The sequence below is a fragment of the Mercenaria mercenaria genome, unplaced genomic scaffold (genome assembly GCF_021730395.1).
Source record: "Mercenaria mercenaria strain notata unplaced genomic scaffold, MADL_Memer_1 contig_2033, whole genome shotgun sequence".
In the NCBI taxonomy this organism is placed as follows: domain Eukaryota; kingdom Metazoa; phylum Mollusca; class Bivalvia; order Venerida; family Veneridae; genus Mercenaria; species Mercenaria mercenaria.
In genome coordinates this window covers 8148-25888 of record NW_026460064.1, presented here as the reverse complement: position 1 = coordinate 25888, position 17741 = coordinate 8148, and the positions used below count along the sequence as shown (strand labels likewise).

The following is a 17741-nucleotide window of genomic DNA, read 5'->3' as shown; positions in this document are numbered from 1 at the left end:
AACTTTAAAATTTCTTTTTCATTTCTCACTATCATTTGTTCATACGTATGAACAGCCTGGATTTGTTCGTACGTACGAACAAATGAGAGAACCAAAAAAGAATTTATTCTTAAGAAAATGCAATTTGGAATTTTGTTCGTACGTACGAACAAATCCTGTCCATATTATTTTGCAATTCTGATATTCTGTTCAATCAGCCCAGATTTGTTCGGACGTCCGAACAAAATTCCAAAATAGCTTTAAAATTTCTTTTTCATTTCTCACTATCATTTGTTCATACGTATGAACATCCTGGATTTGTTCGTACGTACGAACAAATGAGAGAACCGAAAAAGAATTTATTCTTAAAAAAAATGCAATTTGGAATTTTGTTCGTACGTACGAACAAATCCTGTCCATATTATTTTTCAATTCTGATATTCTGTTCAAACAGCCCAGATATGTTCGGACGTACGAACAAAATTCAAAACTGCTTTAAATATTCTTTTTCATTTCATTTCTCACTATCATTTGTTCGTACGTATACAAACAAATGAGAGAACTGAAAAAGAATTTATTCTTAAAAAAATGCAATTTGGAATTTTGTTCGTACGTACGAACAAATCCTGTCCATATTATTTTTCAATTCTGTTCAAACAACCCAGATTTGTTCGGACGTACGAACAAAATTCCAAACTGCTTTAAAAATTCTTTTTCATTTCTCACTATCATTTGTTCGTACGTACGAACAAATGAGAGAACTGAAAAAGAATTTATTCTTTAAAAAATGCAATTTGGAATTTTGTTCGTATGTACGAACAAATCCTGTCCATATTTTTTTTCACTTCTGATATTCTGTTCAAACAGCCCCGATTTGTTCGGACGTACGAACAAAATTCCAAACTGCTTTAAAAATTCTTTTTCATATCTCATTATCATTTGTTCGTACGTACGAACAAATGAGAGAACTGAAAAAGAATTTATTCTTAAAAAAAATGCAATTTGGAATTTTGTTCGTACGTACGAACAAATCCTGTCCATATTTTTTTCAATTCTGATATTCTGTTCGAACAGCCCAGATTTGTTCGGACGTACGAACAAAATTCCAAACTGCTTTAAAAATTCTTTTTCATTTCATTTCTCACTATCATTTGTTTGTACGTACGAACAAATGAGAGAACTGAAAAAGAATTTATTCTTAAAAAAATGCAAATTTGGAATTTTGATCGTACGTACGAACAAATCCTGTCCATATTATTTTTCAATTCTGATATTCTGTTCCAACAAATCCTGTCCATATTATTTTCCAATTCTGATATTCTGTTCAAACAGCCCAGATTTGTTCGGACGTACGAACAAAACTCCAAACTGCTTTAAAAATTCTTTATCATTTCTCACTGTCATTTGTCCATACGTACGAACAAATGAGAGAACTGAAAAAGAATTTATTCTTAAAAAAAAATGCAATTTGGAATTTTGTTTGTACATACGAACAAATCCTGTCCATATTATTTTTCAATTCCGATATTCTGTTCGAACAGCCCAGATTTGTTTGTACGTACGAACAAAATTCCGAACTGCTTTAAAAATTCTTGTTCATTCACAATCATTCGTTTGTAATGAGCAGCCTGCATTTGTTCGTACGTACGAACAAATGAGAGAACTGAAAAAGACTTAACTTTTAAAAAAAAAAAGCAATTTGGAATTTGTTCGTACATACGAACAAATCCAGGGTCTGTATGCAAAAGATACTTTCAGTTCTGACATTTTGTTTGAACAGTCCAGATTTGTTCGTACGTACGAACAAATTTCCAAATTGCATTTAAAAATTCATTTTCATTTCTCATAATCATTTGTTCGTACATATGCCACTTAATACCATTTTGAAAACAATACAACAATCACTGAAAATTTCAACACATATTTTAATCTATTTATTTAAAAAAATACCAAAACAAATACTTATGAACATAATAAATATAACACAAAGTCTAACATAAGTAAAACAAGAGCTGTCATTGACAAGAGCTGTTGGTGACAAATGTATGTTATAGTCGTATGCACAAAAAAAAGAAAACAAGAAGGCCATGATGGCCCTATATCGCTCACCTGTTATCATTGCACTTGATGACAAGAAGGTCCTCAAAAAATATCTAAGTCCAAAGGACAGGAACAACAAAATGAAGAAATTAACCAAAAAGAAAAAAAATTCTTACAAGGTACAGATATGTCAAAATACACCTAAAAATTGGAGGTACCATCCATGTTGTACCATAGAAAAGTGGTCTCGTTTTTTCCCTACGGCCAGTAATAAAAAAGTTACTAAAAATAAGCTATTTATAGTAACGTTAAAGGGAAGTAATTACGAAAAAAAAAATATTGCAAGTGAACAAAAGAAGAATCTGCCAAATAAATCTGTTGTCATAAATGAAATCAGTATCTTCATTAGTAACGGAGATACACCCATTTTAATTTGAAATAAAGGGAGGTAATTTGACATAAAATAAGTCCATAGTTATCTACCCTGATTGGCTCAGACCAACTAATAACAATAATGAAATTTCAAATAAGTCCTATAAGTACTCACTGATAAAATCATTTTGATTACAATCAGGGAGGTAATCAGATATACAAGGGCCATGATGGCCCTATATCGCTCACCTGTTATCATTGCACTGAGGACAAGAAGGTCCTCAGAAAAAATATCTAAGTCCAAAGGACAGAACAACAAAGCGAAGAAATTCAACCAAAAAGAAAAAAAAATTCTTACAAGGTACAGATATGTCAAAATACACCTAAATATTGGAGGTACAATCCATGTCGTACCACAGAAAAGTGGTCTTGGTTTTTCCCTACGGCCAATAATAAAAAAGTTACATAAATAAGCTATTTATAGTAACGTAAAAGGGAAGTAATTAAAAAAAAAATATTGTAAGTGAACAAAAGAAGGATCTGCCAAATAAATCTGTTGACATAAATGAAATTTCAGATCAGTATCTTCATTAGTTATGGAGATATGCCCATTTTAATTTGAAACAAGGCAGTCTGAAAGACAGCTAAATCCCCCGCCACTGCTATGGATAGTGAAAGGGTAAACCTTTGATTTCAGCTGTGACCTTGACCTTGAACTGACATGGCTGACGCATGAATTCTGCACAACGTCTTGATGAGATGATCATTTGACTCAAGTTTCATGAAAATCCTTCAAGGGGTTTAGGAGATATGGACCGGACACGATTTTGTTACGGACGGAAGGAGGAACGCAGACCATTCCTATAATCCCTCCGCCACGGCGGGGGATTAATAAAGGGAGGTAATTCGACATAAAATCAGTTCATAGTTATCTACCCTGTTTGTCTCAGTCCAACTAATAACAATGATGAAATTTCAAATAAGTCCTATAAGTACTTACTGATATAAACCCATTCTGATTACAATCAGGGGAGGTAATCAGATATAAAATAACTCTGGAACCTGAAGAAAGGAAGCAAGATCTTGTGATACAAGTTGTGTGCAACTTTGGTTAAAATAAAATCATAAATGAAGCTGCTATTGTGCAGACAAGGGGCCATAACTCTGGAACCCATCAGGGGATCTGGCCGATTCAAGAAAGGAACGGAGATCTTTTGGTGACACAAGTTTTGTGCAAGTTTGATTAAATTCAAATCATAAATGAAGCTGCAATTGTGCAGACAAGGTCAAAATAGCTAATTCTGGCCCTTTCAAGGTCCATCACTCTGGAACCCATAAAGGAATCTCGCCAGTTCAAGGAAGGACCCAAGATCTTATGGTGATACAAGTTGTGTGCAAGTTTGGTTAAAATAAAATCATAAATGAAGCTGCCATTGTGCAGACAAGGTCAAAATAGCTAATTCTGGCCTTTTCATGGGCCATAACTCTGGAACCCATAATGGAATCTGGCCAGTTCAAGAAAGAAACCAAGATCTTATGGTGATACAAGTTGTGTGCCAGTTTGGTAAAAATCAAATCAAAAATAAAGCTGCTATTATGCAGACAAGGTCAAAATAGCTTATTTTGGCCCTTTCAGGGGCCATAACTCTGGAACCCATAATGGGATCTGGCCAGTTCAAGAAAGGAACCGAGATCACATGGTGATACAAGTTGTGTGCAAGTTTGGTTAAAATAAAATCATAAATGAAACCACTATCGTGCAGACAAGAAATTGTTGACGCACGCACGGACTGACGACGGACGAAGGGTGATCACAAAAGCTCACCTTGTCACTATGTGACAGGTGAGCTAAAAAAGAAAGTGTAAAAAAACTTCAACTAAGGTTGAGACGCAGAAAGAGCCAATGCCAGGTCCAGTAGGATAGCCCACCTTATTCTTCGTATAGTTGAGCTAAAAATTATATACGATATATGCCCATCATGTAAATGTTACAGTAAAACATATTCTGTTTTGTAGACATTAATATCAAACAATGACAAAATACAATTTCCAAAAATGAAAATGAATTCTTTAAAACAATTTTGGTAGGGGTCACCTAAGGATAAATCCTGTTAAGTTTGGTGTAAATATGCCCTGTAGATTTTGAAGTAAACCCTTTACAAATTGTTGACCGATGGATAACCCATGAAGGAAATAAGCAGTTACAAAAGCTCACCATGAAGTGGTTACAAGAATTTTTTAAAAAGGGTTGCAAAATTTCAGCAATTCAGCTACATTTGGCATTTTTCCCTCTAAACAAGGGGGTATGATACCCTGGACCCGCTCACCTGAGTATTATGAGCTACATGTTTCAAATGTCAAACTGATGATTTTTAGAAATTTTTGGAAGATTTTCCGATGTATAATCAAGTAACCCCGGGGGCGGGGCCAATTTTACCCCCAGGGGTCATGATTTGAACAAAGTTTGTATAAGTCTACTAGGCAATGTTACATATCAAATATCTAAGATCTAGGCCTTCGGTTTATTTTTTAGCAAATTTTGAAGATTTTTCTATGTACAATCAAGTAACCCCAATGGGGCGGGCTAAATTTGGACCCCGGGGGTAATGATTTGAACAAATTTTGTAGAAGTCTACTAGCAGCTACTTGTCAAAATCTAAGATCTAACCTTCGGGTTTTTAATTTTAAAAAATTTTCTGAAGATTTTCCATTATAAAATCAAGTGACCCCTGGGGCAGGGTCATGATTGAACAAATTTTGTAGAGGTCCACTAGGCAATGCTACATGCAAATATCTGGGCTCTAGGCCCTTCTGGTTTTTTTTTTAGAAAATTTTGAAGATTTTTCTATGTACAATCAAGTAACCCCATGGGCGGGGTAAAATTGACCCGGGGGGTCATGATTTGACAAATTTTGTAGAAGTCAACTGGGCAATGCTTCATGTCAAATATCTAAGATCTAGGCCTTGGGGTTTTAAATTTAGAAAAAATTTTGAAGATTTTCCTAAATAAAATCAAGTGACCCCTGGGCGGGTCAATTTTGACCCCGAGGGTCACATTTAAACACATTTTGTAGAGGTCCACTAGGCAAATGCTACATTCAAATATCAAGCTCTACTTCTTGGTTTTTTTTTTTTTTTTAATTGAAATATTTCCTAAGAAATCTATGTAAAATCAAATGACCCCTGGGGCGGGTCAATTTGATCCCGGGTCATGATTGAACAACTTTAGTAGAGTCCACTAGGCAATGCTACATGTCAAACATCTAAGCTCTAAGGCTTCGGGTTTTTGAAAGAAGGTTTTAAGTTTTTTCCTATGTAAAAATCAAGTGACCCCTGGACGGGGTCAATTTGACCCCGGGTCATGATTGAACAAATTGGACGAGTCCACCCGCAATGCTTCACACCAAATATCTAAGCTCTAGGGCTTCTGGTTTTTGAGAAAAGTTTTTAAATTTCCTATGTAAAATCAAGTGACCCCTGGGCGGGGTCAATTTTGACCCCGGGGTCATGATTTGAATAAAAATTTGGTAGAGTCCCCCCGGGAAATGCTTCACACCAAATATCTAAGCTCTAGGGCTTCTTTTTTGAGAAGAAGATTTTAAAGTTTTTCCTTTCGGTTCTGCAGGGAATTCAATTCTTTGAACACTTTGTACAGCTTCACCCAAGGAACATTCCTGTGAAGTTTGGATGAAATTGGCCTAGCATTTATGAGGAGAAAGTCGTTTAAAGTAAAAGTTTACGGACGGACGCCGACGCCGGACGGGGATGATCAGAATAGCTCACCCTGAGCCTTCACCTGGGAGCTAAAAAAAAGTGGCTATAACTTTCTGAGGCCCAGTTGAGGCCCTGTATTAAAGTACACTTTTTTTACCTACAAACAGCACTTCACCCAATACTTTTTATGTAAAGTTTACTTGAGGTATTAGGTCACTAATAGTAATGTTTACAAATGGCCTTGCTTGGTAATTCTGAAAGGTAACCGTGTTTTGCACTATTTTGCAAATTTTAAACAACTTTTACCGTGCCGTTTTTTATAAATTTTTTAATAATTTTGGTATCTCCTCAAGCTGAAGTAGAGACAAATTTCAAAGTGATAGCCACATCCAAAACGTTGCAGAGAACTCATTTTACCATTAATTTCAATAGAAGAAACACAAGCTATTGGTAAACAATTAAAAAAACACAAATAAAAAATGTCGGGATCATTTTTTCTATGGGGCCTCAAGTAAACGATTTAATGAGACAGAATTCATAAATCAACAAATTTAAAAAATAAGGTCGAAAGATGTGTTTCTGTTTGGATTTCGCTTTCTCCCATTTAAAAAAAAACCTTAGGGAAGATGTAAAACCTACCCAAATTTCTTCCAATATATATAATCTAAGAGTGAAAGCAAAAAGAGAACTTTCACCGTGTGTAACTCAATATTTTTAAAGATGTGTAACCTACCCTTCTTTTTAAGTAGTAAATTCACTTTGAACACCAAGAAATCGCTTAAATAAGATTCATTTTTTTTTTTCCATTTTTGTAAAAAAAAAAATCAATAATAGTCTTGAAAGAATTAAAACTTACTAGTAAAAAAGGAAAATAAGGAAAAAAAATTGGGTCCCAGTAGGCTTAAACCTACGCACCCATAAGAACTGCAGTAAAAGTAGGTTTATGGTAGGAATTGAATACTCTTCAAAAAGGAGGTTCTCTATTAGTGATCTAATACCTTAATGGATGAAATGGCTAAAACAATCATACTAATGTAACATTTTTGAATAACCCAATAAAATATTAGAACCGTAAAAAATTGTTTTCAAGTACCATAGAGTGATCATCGTAGTTTGAAAACACTATTTCTGGGAATCTAAAGTCACAATTATATATTAAATCCCTTGCTTCATATGTTGTTCGAAACGAAATGACAAGCTAGGTTTTCAGGACATGAACATGATGAACTGAATAAAAAATAAATTCACACAAGAAACTTGCATACAGTTAAAATATTTTCAAGTTAATAATATACAAATGCAATATGCTGTTCTTTTCATTGCATCTTCTAGTCTTGCACAGTAAAAACACAATTATGTGATAAGTATTGTATAAGCTTAGTACAAACATAATTATTTTATACAGTTTTCTCAGGGTTGCCACTTAGTTAAAAATAAAATTTCCCCAAAACATTTCCTGACTTTTTCCCTGACTCAACTCACTTTTTAATGACCAAAAACGGGGCTCCAGATAATTTTTTTTGGCCTATGAGTATTTACTCATCATAATTTTTGTGAATGATAAAATGGTAAAATCTAAAATTTGCTAGGAGAAATTTTTTACTCCTGAAAATTTGTAAATGTAAAAAAAAAACGGTTTTATAACATATTTATTAATTTGGTGTAACACCCATGAATTTTTTTGCAGTTCATTTAAATTTCAGCATTCAAGTTTTTGCTTTTATTCTCCCTTGGTTTACTTTGGCTTACAATACCGCTACTGAATCCAATAGAAAAGTCAATATAGCTTAAATATGTTTTAATGATCGTTCTTGTTGGTTTAAAGATGCGTAGTGTTTGTTCACTTTTTTTACAATCTCAAAATCGACAACCGCTTAGAATACACTATCGAACCACAATATTGTTTCCCCAACTATTTGACTTACGAATGCATTGGTATATAATAGTTTAACTTAAAAGTACCATTCAATGCGTGTGTACGTTTCGTGTGGGAGAATTAATGCTGCCCCGTGTTTTGTTACGTAAAAGTTTTTAGATGATTCAGAGTTGTTTACGCTAGAAAAAATCTTTGCAGGAGTTTATGTAATTTCTTGTAACTTTTTATACGCTTAAAAATGATCGCACATGCATATATGCATTATTTCAAAGCGTAATTTAAGCTAAAAGCATCTTATCTGATCCCTGCCAATATTTTTTGCGGCTTTTTCCTTCCCTCTAGCCGTCCACACCTTGCTTTTATATTTGCCCTTTGTGACCTAGTTTTTGAAACCAAAATTAAACAAAATCGAAATTGTCCAAGTTTTTTATTTGGGTAACATTTCTACCACTTTCATTATGATTGAGCCAAAATTTGGGGACCTCAAAGAGTGTTAACAAGCTTTCCTTTGATTGACCTGGTGACCTAGTTTTTTGACCCCAGATGACCCATTATCGAACCCCGCCCAAAGATTTTAAATTGCGGGTAACATTCTGACCAAGTTCATTAAGATTAGACCAAAATTGTGATTTTCTAGAGTGTTAACAGTCAAATTGTTGACGACGACAGACACAGGGCGATCACAAAAGCTCACCTCTGAGCACTATGTGCTAAGGTTAGCTAAAAATCTTTCAGTCTGGGTTTAAAGTTATATGGCTCATATATGCCCAAAAAGGGGGACCAATCCAATAACCCCAACCGTGTTTAATACGAGGACCTTATAAAAAAGCTGCAGACAAAAATCCATCAATCGATCCACGAAAAGAAGTCGATTATATGTTTTATTTAATTTAACCCTAAATTAGCAGACCTAAGAAGGGCCATTTTTACATTCTATCTCAAATATTTCTATAACATCTTTTAGTACTCCTAAAATGCTTTCTTTTCAACTTTTCTCTTTGTTAAAAAACAAAGAAATTTAAATCAACTTATCTGCCTTATCAATGACAAAGCCTCATGAGAAACCAAATAAATACAAAAAATTTCACATTCCTCTATTTCATTAAACATTTTTAAGTACATTATACTCCTCCATATTCATTGTCGTCATTAGAATCATCTCATATCTTAAATTGTTACTTTGATTTGAAAGTTACTGACTTCTCCAAAATTTTTTTGTTTTAATTGGAGGGTGATTCAGTCTTACGGCATAGTTTTGATCGGTAAACAAATTTAAGCCCTTTTGAACGTCGATATATTGGTGGAGTCCGTTTCCTTGTTGTAGAACTGCCTTCAGTGGGATACTTGTCACAATGTGCTTGTTTGAGTCAATCCCTTTGGAAAAAAATGCTATGCAAGATAATGTTCTCCTTTTAATTGTTAGGAGAGTTTCCAATTTTCTTTTTTGCTTGAGACTCACCATCTGCAATAGATAAACAGTGTCTGCATATTCTTAAATTTCATAGAAGTATAATGAAGCAACAACCGGGTTTTTTAAGGTTTCAGGTCCCTTGATCTTGACCTTTGATCCAGTGACCTCAAATCAAATAGGGTCATGTACACATTAAGACCAATAAACCTATTAAGTTTCAAGGTCCTAGGTTAAACCCTTCACCATTATTGAGCAGAAACCATTTTTAATGTTCAGGCCCTGTGAGCTTGACTTTTGACCCATGACCACAAAATCAATAGGGTCATCTACACATCAAGACCAATAAACCTGTGAAGTTCCAAGGTACTAGGCGGAACGCTTCTCTATTTAATGAGAGAAAATCATTTTTAAAGTTCAATGTCCCGGGGGGGCCTTGACCTTTTACCCAGTGACTCCAAAATCAATAGGGGCTATCTACTCTTTCAAGACCAATGTTACCTGTGAAACCCTTCTCCATTTTTTTGACTGAGCGGAAACCATTTTCAATGTTCAATCCATGTGACCTTGACCCCTTGGGCCTAAGGACCCCCCAAAAAACCAAGTATAACATTTTGACCATATTACGTAAAGATATGGCATAATGGTTACCTCTAGAGTGTTAAAAAAGCATTTCATTTGATTGAACTGGTGACCTAGTTTGTGACCCCACAAGAAACCCAGATTCGAAGCGACCTAATGATCATAACTTTAATTTACATTCTGACCAAGTTTTTATGAAGATCCCGTCATTAATGGGCCTCTAAATGTTAACAAGATTATCTTTGATTTGACCTGATGACCTAGTTTCTGACCACACCTGACCAAGAAATGAAAATAGACAGGGCTAAAAATTATCACGATTAACATTCGGCCAAGTTTTATATATGATAATTATGGTCATAAATAATGGCCTCCCAGAGTGTTAATTAGCTTTTCCTTTAATTTATTCAGTGACCCAGATTCAAACTAAAAAAATCATAAAAGGGTTAACATTCTGACCCCAAATTTCATGAAGATAATTTAAGATTTGGTCATAATGTGGGCCCCTAGATTGTTAACAAGCTTTAACTCTGATCTGACCTGGCGACCTTTTTTTTGACCCCACCTGACCCAGATGATCTTGACCTTAAGATCATTAAAGACCTGCTCCAGTCCAACTTTTTAACCTTAACTTGTCACGAAAAACATGAAAGTCCTGACTAATGAACAGTCCCGTCAAATAGGTCTATTTTATATAAAATTCTTTATAAAACACCTGTGGATTTGCATGCTAAAAATTTGGTGTGTGACCATTAACTGTTACCCCATTGTAATCGTGGGTTAACAGAGCTTGAACAGCCGCGGAGCAGGGCTTAAAGATAAACATTCTTGTCAAGTTCATTAAGATATGGTCATTAATGTGGTCTCTACAGTGTTTAATAGCTTCTCCTTTGATCTGATCTGGTGACCTAGATTTTGAACCCACATGACCCAGATTCCAACTTGATTTAAAGATCATCAATAATAAAATTCAGACCAAGTTTCAAGAAGATACAGTCAAAAATGCGACCTCAAGTGCTAACAAAGCTTTTCCATTGATTTGACCTGGTGACGTAGTTATGATCCCATGCAACCCAAATCAAACTGACCTAAGGTCATCAAGACAAACATTCTGACTAATTCTCATGAGTTTCAAACTTTAAAAATTTTACTTTTGATTTTACCTGCTGACCTATTTTTTTACTCCACCTGACCTAGAAATTTTAATTTGACCTAAAGAACATCAAGGTTAATAATTCTGACCATGTTTTCATGAAGAAACAGTCATAAATGTGGCCTCTAAAAGTGTTAACAAACGTTTCCTTGATTTTTTGACCTGGGGATCTTGTTTTGAACCCATTTGACCCAGATTTGAACTTGGCCTAAAGATCATCAAGATTAACATTCTGACAAAGTTTCTTTAAGATATGGTCCCTAAATGTGGCCTCTAGTGGGTTTAAATAGTAAGCCTTTCCTCTGAATTGACCTGGTGACCTATTTTTTGACCCCTACTGACACAGATTTGAACTTAACCTAAAGAACATCAAGATTAACATTCCTACAAAGTTTCATTAAGATATGGTCATAAATGCAGTCTCTAGAGTGTTAACAAGTTTTTCCTTTGAGTCTTTTTACCCAATGACCTAATTTTTTGACCCCACATGACCCAGATTTAAACTTGATCTATAGATCATCAAGATCAACATTCTTAACCAAGTTTCATAGAGATATTGTCACAAATCTGGGCCTGTGGTTTTATCAATGAAAATATAATGTAAAATATAAATTTACTCACCTGTTTCCATTTTGAATCTGGTGATAGCTGCACCATGGAAATACCGACAGCTCCTTTCATAGGGTTTAGTAGCTATGTGGTAGACTGTATGCAGCTGAATTCTAAATCTGAATTTGACCTTGATGCAAGTGGTCCAAATCTTGTATGTAACACACAATCTTACAATGGTCATTAACATGTATCCTAAATATGACCATAGATATATAATAAAAAAGTGACAGGTAAAAAACCTCATTTTCTTTCCGGGTTTATCATGATCAGTACCAGTATGCATGCTAAGTCAAACAGTGACCATTCAGAGGTTATACATAACCTCTAACCAAGCAAAAAATTAAAGAAGAAAAATATTTATCAACCCCTGAACAACTGAAGACGATATATAAATTCTACAGCTCAATATCATATGCGGAATCCCCGCATTTTCTGTCAGAGGGGGTCCAAATTCTATGCTTTCTGCCAGAGGGGTCCCAGCACACTTTTATACAAAATAACATTAAAATTAATGGTATTTACATTTAAAATTTCCCAAAAACCTAGTGGGGGGTCCCGGACCCCCGACCCCACCCCTGATCCGCGCATGAATATTGTAAAGTCTCCGAGGTGGAGAAATATTAGAATAGCCTCAATTAGTCAAATTAAAGAATCTACGCAATAAAGCAGGCCTTTAGCGAAATCCACTTTAAAATGAACTGAAAACTGCCATGGTCAAGGAGTTGTGACAAATTATCCACAATCATAGATCGATAGAAGATTTTCAAAAAAACCCATGTCACATTTTTTTTAGTCAAGGTCTTTAAAGTCAATAACAATGATAATTAGCATTAGAATTTATTTTTTATATATAAAAGAACGCATTTTATTATGCACTATTGTTACATATATATAAATAAACTTACCGCTAAATTACGGACAGTGACAGAAGGACCATCAATAATTTCCAACACACAAAGGAATAAACAAACGTGTGTGTATGTAGTTGACTGGTATCTGTTTTCTATGGTGGCTGATTTCTGCCATTTCGCGTTTTCGCCCCTCGACCCCGCCGAGCGAAAACACGAGAATTTAATACTACTGTTTGCAGATCAAATTGCCCTTTCCTCCTTTTTGAAATCGATAGAGTTACTCTTTTACGTCACAAAAACCGTGAAGCTGAAGCTATTTTTGGAGCAATGCTGACAGGTTAACCCCGCCTCATTCATTCGCTTTGTGGTGAAACTTTTTTCTTTATCTTGACGTCACACAAAGCGCGCGCTCTGACTCTATCTTTGAAGTATCGCCGTACTCTTGCATACATTGTAAAGTGCAATAAATAAGGAGATAATAGATATAAAATTGTTTCAAAAGTAGAATATAGAATATTTCAACTACTTCACATGAAAACAGCGTTTTTATTTGTTAGACAATTATTATCGACGAAATTCTAACCATGCAAAAGTATACATGGTTTTTAGAAAGGTAGGCCTATCAATTGATCATTGAACCTTCAAGCTCCGCAACACTTGTAGAAAATGTAAATTTTGTTTTATCCATAAAAACTGATTTATTTGAATTTTTTTTGGTGGGTTTACGTGTAAAACTATGTGAATTTATCTACTATTTATTTGAAGTCGTTTAAACACTATATCAATTATTAACATACAGGCATTTTGATAAGCCTTGTCTTCGTTCATTGAAAGAACCAGTTATAGAAGTTTAGTTTGTTTTATATTTGTGAAGGTCACTCTAAAAGGACCAAAATAATTGAGGATAAATCGCAGTACTTACTGGTTTTATCGCTTGCACACGCCGATGCTGATTTTATAAAATGTTATCATATTTTAGCTAGTTTTAACAGTTTTAACCAAAATTTGAAACAACTTTAACATGTTTTACATAGAACTGAAACAAAGGTAATAAAACAACTATAAGAAATCAAATAGTAAACATAGGAAGAAAATATCATTTACAGTAAAGTTAGGCAAGCATTTGTAAATAGATGTTAGGGACCTACGGTGGCATAAACAACATACAGAGCAGAGTAATGGATATAAGAAAGAAGTCACCATAGGAAAATCCGATAGTGAAAACGTACAATAAACAACCAGACGACGACAGGCAACCGAAAACAGGTAACCAGGTAAATTTTAGATAAGAATAATACCGCGAAATTTAGGTGTCCCGTACACAGGAAACGCGTGTGGAGCTTTTAATATCCAACAAATTTGCTTCAAACTTTCAACGTCGATAAAAGATAGATGTAGCTAAAATATTAGGGCATTTTCATTAAGATACAAACTTTAAACTAATCAAAATTACATAAAAACGGCCGATTTTTTCATAAATTTACCGGTAAAATTTTATACAGCGCGATCGCAAATAGCTATTATGTCCTATAAGTAAATAAATTGAAATCAATGCGAAAAATAAAATTGGACTTTCGGCTAGAAAAGGCAAAAACAGAATAGAAAAATCTTTAATAAGAAGAAAATTCCATCAATTTAAAAACATACAGTAAAAACGAAATTGTTAACCATAATGCGAATAGTAAGTACATGGAGTAAATAAAAAAATGTCGATGACATAGGCGTGGCGTGTAACCTAAAAATAAACCTGTGTATGGAAATGTATCGGACGTAAATAGATAGTTGTTATCAACCAGTCAAAAATATAACGATATTCAACTCTTGAGTAAAAATATTTGGACTACCTTTTGATACATGTAAGTTTATCTTATATTCGCAACAATATCAGCATTTAAACCCAAATCTGGCAATGACAATTTCTTTCGAGTGGAGAAAACTACTCGTAACTGTTTCCTAGGATCGCGTCAAATTAGTTAGACTAAGACTCACATATTCCGTAAGAAATTGCCGACTTTTTTCAATTAAGGAAGCATGGTCGTTTCCGGGAATCGAATTTATGCCCTTCAATCAACGATGAGCGAATCCAACAACTCGTGTCAGTCACGTTTTATAATTATTGTTAAAAAAATAAACAGGAGGTACATTATTTAAAAATATGCAGCAAAAGGTACTGAAATTTAGGCAGAAAAAGGCCTGTAATGTACAAGAGGGTGTCTTTTTTCATATCCACGCTACCTAAATGTAGTTTGCATTATGGCAAGATTAATTTAAATTTTAAATGAAGATTAGTTCTAGTACATCTGTTACAATCCAGTTAAGCGCAGTCTATGTAAACAAGTTCATTCAGTAATTTTTACTCGTATCGGAAAGGCGGAGTTATCTGTATAGACGAGATCCAAAAATAACTCCAGCATCGCTGTAAAGGTACAAGTTTATCGATTTAAGAAAAGACGAAAGGGCAATTTGATCTGCAAACAGTAGTAAGAAGTCAAAATGGCGGCAGCGCGGGGCGAAAACTCGCTATTTAGCGGGGCGCGGAGCGAAAACACGATAATTAGCGGGGTCACGGGTCGAGAGTTAGTAACTGGTATGTCGGGGGACGTTTAGGCAGCGCTAATTATCGTGTTTTCAGCTCGCGCCCCCGACATACCAGTTACTAAATCTCGCCCCGCGACCCCGCTAAACAGCGACTTTTCGCTCCGCGCCCACGCTAAATAGCGAGTTTTCGTCCCGCGGCCCCGCCATTTTAACTTGTTGATTCTCGTGTTTTCGCTCGGCGGGGTCGCGGGGCGAAAACGCGAAATGGCAGAAATCAGCCACCATAGTTTTCACTCTTCAAATCATAAACGCAAGTCTCAGAAGTCGTGAACCAGTCATGTGTAATTGAATCGACGCGTCCATTTCATAATACGCTAAGATTAGGGGTGTCAGCTTGGTTAATACATCATTTCTTATTTAAGTTCTAATCAGCGGTTGTAGGCGTTTATAATAACAAACCTTTCGTAAGCTTTATACAAATGTTAAAAAGTTTTATTAATCCATTCATTTTAATAGTCGGTAGATACTACAATATTTAAGAATATAGCGACTGATCACCCGCCACCCCGTGTACAAATAATGAAAGCATCCAATTCAAAACGCGAGGTTTTTGTGTAGTGAGTAACCAGCTACGGCTGCAGAATATACAGAGTCTCTGGTGTTGATGGAAAGGATTGATTACCTAGAGGCAGCTTGGTAAGAAAAAGCATTTATCATAAAATATATTAAATCACAGTGTATCCCTGTTTCTCGTATTCTCAGGGTTTCTCATATTCTCGTTTTTTGCCTTTAAGTTGTCAAATAATTTAATGTTTGTTATTTTCTAGACCACAGGCACGGGTCCAGTGTATATATATTTTTTTTAATATAAAAAATCCCTTTTTTCACACAATTAGAATCTAGATGTAACCTTTTATATGTTAGTCAAATCAAATAAAATATGATACTGTGACCGGATTTTTTGTCATAGATATTTTTTTCATTTGACTAACATAGATCTATATAAAGTATATTTGTGTGAAAAAACTCAGATTTTTTTTATATTAAACAAAAAAATATACGCTGGACCCGTGCCATAAATTAGATTGATTATGCAATTACCGGTAATTGTAATATTTCTTGATGTATTTACTACAGAATATATCTTTTTATAACACAATGGTAATTTTAATGTTTTAATTTCTACAACTTAATTATTTGTCCACGGGAATACGAGAAACTCTTGGTCCATTTCTGTGGGTGAGGATATCAAATACAGAAACAAAATAATTAAATGGGATAATTTCAGTAACATTTTACAGGGATATAAACTTACTATTTTTATTTAGGGGCCCAGACTGTCTAAAATAATTTTTAACATTAGGTATATGAGCATTTTCTCCAAAAATTTAGGGGCCCAGCCCAAAATCTAGGGGCCATGGGCTACTGGGCCCCTGCTAATTTATATCCCTGTTTTATGACTCCATCTGAAAGACAAGTAAATTTTCTACAAAACAACACCCAAATGCTGTTTATGAAATGGTTAATCTGTTACTGGGAATAAAAGCAACCCCTTAGGCCCCCGAGAATATGAGAAAACAGGATAAAGATATTTAGGCTGGGACTAGCTTGGATGTGACTTGGGGAGAGTATTCCAGTACTAGCGGATAGCAAGTAGTAGGGAAGAAAGAGTTGAGATGGTGCTGTGTTTGAGACTGGGGTATGAGGAAATTAAGGTTTCTAGTGTAACAGTCTCGGGAAAAATGTGTAGCCTCGACCGGGATTCGAACCACGGACCTTCGGCTTACCGTGCCAACGCTCTATTAATTGACCTATCGAGGCGACCCGATACGAGAACCGCTACACATTTTCCCTCTTATTCACGGGTGAAACACAATATAGGGAGCATTTAGAATATCACATTGTTATACATGGTTTTCATAAATTTCCTAACCCTTTATTGCAATTTAACATTTACACTTCATAACACTAAATATGAAGAAGTTATGTGCCAAATTTTATTGATCTAGCTCAAATAGTTTTCAAGCAGTGGCAAAAAACGCATCTAGAAAAAGTCATTTTTGACGCGTTATGTTGTTGCACTTAGAATTTTTCATATTTTTCAAATAAAATAATGCTATGATATTATACATTTCTATGTAAATGTGTGTTATCAGCATAAAGACAATTTTTTAAGGATTATTTTGGTGTTTGATTTGTCATGATCGGATGAAAATTGTTGAAGCTGTCGAGAAAAATGTGAAATGGGTAAGATGTTATGCAGTTTTTCACTGAAATTCCTTCCTTTTGTTATAATGAATAATTGCAATGTTAACATTATTTTTTCTTTAATATTTTGGTCTAGAATCATTTCTCTGTTGTAATAGTACTTAAAGAAAAAAAATCAAAATTATGTATTTCTGAAATTTAATTGTATGAATTTTTAAAATTGAAAATCAGGTTTTTATGAAAAGATGTAGAGTCCGTAACCAACTGTATTTTGTAGATTTGTAAGATATTATGAGAGTCTGTATTGATTTTTTCTTATCAAATTTGACTGTTTACATTAAATTTTTATGCTATTTCCTTTATCATTAACTACATTTTTGCTGTAGCACCACTAATATGGTTACGGAC

The 17741-nt window shown here is 34.6% G+C and overlaps 1 protein-coding gene across 2 annotated transcripts in view; it reads right to left on the bottom strand.

The window, feature by feature from the left end:
• LOC123564847 (epidermal growth factor-like protein 7) overlaps positions 1 to 12788 on the bottom strand; it is a 52914-nt gene extending 40126 nt beyond the window's left edge. Inside the window, exon 1 of one of the 2 annotated variants that reach the window (XM_053533107.1) lies at positions 12642 to 12788. The gene's annotated coding sequence lies outside the window, so the exon portion shown is untranslated. The remainder of the gene's footprint in view (positions 1 to 12641) is intronic. The other variant, XM_053533106.1, reaches the window with a different exon arrangement.
• Between the last annotated feature and the right edge of the window lie 4953 nt (positions 12789 to 17741).